We start from the raw sequence: 3,624 nt of genomic DNA on the forward strand, positions 1-3,624 counted from the left end.
GTCCCGGGCGCAGCCGGAGACGCCCAAAAAAGGCCAGAAGCGGCTCCACCCGCGCCCGGCCCAGCCCGCCGCGGAGGGGGGTAGGGGCTGCCCTCGGCCTTGGGGTGCAGCAGGGCCGGGTCCCGCATGGGGGCCGGGGCGCAGGGTTGAGACTGGACAGCTCGGGGACCCCCTTGGCCTGCCGGCGCGGGGCGCGTCCCCGCCGGCGCTGCCACCTCCCCGGATTCCGGGCATAGTTTTCCTTTTAAAGGGAATGAAGTCGTTGTCCGCGCAAACGACCCCCTGGCCCGCGGGGCGCCGCCCCAGCCCCCCCTCCCTGCCCCGCGCCCTGGAGGCCGCCCTGAAGGGGCGCGGCCCGCGGGGCTCACAGGGAGCCCCGCCCGCACCCGGATTGCCCCCGTGGCGCCAGCAGCGGAGGCACCTGACGCTTCCCTCCCCAGACTGGAGTTTCTGGGTGCCCACCCTTCCTGGGGCACAGGGCCCCCCACGGTAGGCAGGGAGGCGAGGTGGAGGCTCCCCCGATTCTGGGCCGGGCTCTGGGGTGCAGAGGCCGGGCTCCCAGCCCTTCACCACCGCAGAGCAAGCCAGCGTGGGCTCTGGAGGGACAGCCAGGGCCCTGCTCTGGGGGAGCTGCTGATGCCTCGGGGCCCACAGAGGCCCGATGACGCAGAACCCCTCAGGGACCCTCTTCTGAGGAGAGCAGCAACAGCAAGCACAGTCCCTCCACCTACAGGCAGATGTTTCTAGGGGCAGGGGGTGGCTGTCACTGTGAGGCCAGGGGAAAACAGGGGTGCCGTCCACCCGCTGCACCCCCGATTCTTGTAGATACAGACTATCCGGAAATGAGGGGGCAAAGTAACAGCCCGCAAACAAAACAAGCAGGGACTGCAGAAAGGTGGGTGGACAGCCGCAGGCTGGTTGCAGCTGCAGAAACAACCCCAAACCCCCGGCTGGCAGCTGCCAGGTCGGCTCAGCGCTGCTCAGCCGGCTCCGTGTGGCTGCGCTCGGGAAGCACAGATGCGCTCTCGGTTCAGCTGCCTTTTTAGGGAGAAATACTTCGCACAATCGCCTGCGCAGAAGAGTGGACGTCCTGGGCGCTGGGAGCAGAGCACCGGAAACTGTCGGATGCTTCGTTAAATATTGTGGGCCAAAGTGGATGAGAAGTAGAAGGCAGAACAGCAAAGGAAATTGCTCCCCCCTCAAAAACACCTCAGTCCTGCCTGAAAGCCTCCCTTTGTGTGGGTGTAGGCACACAAGGTTCTGTCTGGAACCAAACAGCAGCCCTCTCTCGCACCCCACCCACCCAGCCGTCTCCGGCAGGGTTGGGAAAGCTGGCAAGAGCCCGGTGGTGACCCCAGGGTGTCACGGCCGCCTCCAAGGAGCGGCAGAGGTTGGAGGCGGACTTGCAGAGAAGAGCAGAAGAGGGTTGGTCCACACTTTCCCTCGCTGGTCACCCCTTTGCTTGGGAGGTTTGTGCCACGGAGGAGACTGAGCAAGGACAGACGTAGCGCTGCCGCCGCTGTGGACAACACCCTGAGCATTATCCTGACTGCGAGAAACTTCCCCCAGAAGAGTCCCTGCTGTCAAGTTCTAGAACCACAGGCCCTGGGGAGCACACTCAGGAACGCTGGCCACCCCAGGATGAGGGCCGGGCAGAATTTGGCCAGAAAACAGCCACGAGAGAACTTTCGGCAGCTTGTTCATTATCTTCATGGGAGTTTGCAGCCCACAGGTATATGCATGTGTCAAAACTGCTGGAACATACAGCTGAGATTTGTGTCTTTCACAGTCTGTGACTTTCACTGCAAAAGAAGACTACACCCAGAGTGCACAGTGGTCAGAGGTGTGCACACTGAGGAATTTAGGTAGAATACGGATGCCGTGGCTGACTTTGAAATGCATTTTAAAAATCAAGATGAGGGGCCTCCCCCGGTGGCGCAGCGTTTGAGCGCTGGGCTACAAAGCTGCCCGCAGCCTCTGCAGCACCAGTTCGATCCCTGGCCGCTGGTGAGGGTCCCACATGGCGCCACAGACCTCTCCTGCCACGCCCGCTGCTCCCTTCAGCAGTGTATTTCGTTGGTCTGCCTGTTCTGTTCCCCGCTCTGGCTCTGGTGAATTCTGTCACCCTCCTACACTTCTGACTGTACCCAGTGCTTGTATAAATAAATAAATAAATCTTTAAAAAAAAAAAAAATAAAAAAATAAAAATCAAGATGAATTGATGGGAAGGGTGGAGAGATGAACAAATAGGTTAAATGGGCATGGCACAGGATTAGGCGGAGAATCGAGGTGATGGGCATCAGAGTGTTCAGCATGAAACTGTCCACGCACTGCCCGGGTTTGCTCTGTGTCCCGGCCCTTGGCCTATGGTGGGACAGTGGGGCAGATCCAGGGGGGCTGTCACAGCTCAGCAGTCCTTGCACCTCCCCATGGGAGACGGCCAGCAGGCACCGCAAACCCAGAGCTCAGAGGAGCCAGGTCTCTGGCTACAGGTTGGGTCTGGACAGATGGTCTACCCTGGGCCCAGAGGGTCACAGAGGTGTCTATGCCCGTCCAGGGGTCCTGCCGAGATGGTGGTCAGGGGGAGCAGCAAGGCCAGGGGTGAGGCGTTGGAGAAGCCAGAGGGCACGATTGCTCCCCTGTGCAGGCTACTTTGAGCAAAAGGACAGGGAGGGGTGTGGGCTTGGTGTCCAGAACAGGCCTGTGGGAGTGAGGGAGCCTGAGGCCAGCAGAAGGAAACCTGGCAGTCCCCTGTCAGAATCACCCCTCACTGTGGTCCTGCAGAAGACAGGCATGTCACCCTGGAGTAGGGCACACAGCACCCCAGAAGGACAAGGGAGGGGATAGAGAATGGAGGCAGAGAAGGTCAAGTCCTGCTGGAGGGAGCAGAGAAGTGGGCAGTAGCTCAAGGAGAGAAGATGAGAAGGTGGGGTGCCTGGGCTGCTATTCAGGGGGGTTGCTGGGGGTACTGGAGACCTAATGTGGTGACCCACACCAGAAAGGAAGGGGCTCGGTGATGCCAGGGGTCGTGACTGGGCCACATACTGTGAACCAGGTTTCCATGGGGCGACGTGAGTGCTGTCCTATGTCAGGGAATGGGCAATTTGGGGTCTCCCTGCACAGACCCCAGTACCATCTGGAGCTCAGGGCTGCTGTAGCACTGCCTCACAGGGCTTTCCCTCGATGTCCCACAGCACTCTGTAGCTCCCCACTCCAGCTGACAGCTGGGGTCCAGGGAGCCTTGGGCAGGCAGGGGTGGGGAGTCACAGGATTAAAGGGGGAGCCTGGGTTTCCACTGACAACAGCCTAATCAGCAGCCCGAGGACAGCAGACTCCAGGGTGTCAGGGGGTCTTGAGAGGCCTCCTTCAATAGCTGGAACTGAAGCCCTGCCCCCCACCCTCACGCTCCCCACTACCTAAAGTGGGCACAGAAAAGGCCTTGAGGCGCTAAGGGCCCCCCACTACCACTGCACTGAGGCTGCCTTCCCAGCAGGCAGGCGGGGTGTGGTGCAGTTTACTGGCCGCAATGTGAGGGCACCCCCCACTGCTCTGCCCAGAGGGCCTCCCCCCAACCCCCACCCCTCACCCCACTTCAGGCATTTCCCTCTCAGAGTGGCTGAGAGA

Source organism: Talpa occidentalis, unplaced genomic scaffold, assembly GCF_014898055.3.
Source record: "Talpa occidentalis isolate TD23 unplaced genomic scaffold, MPIMG_talOcc4v2.1 talOcc4.3, whole genome shotgun sequence".
Classification (NCBI taxonomy): domain Eukaryota; kingdom Metazoa; phylum Chordata; class Mammalia; order Eulipotyphla; family Talpidae; genus Talpa; species Talpa occidentalis.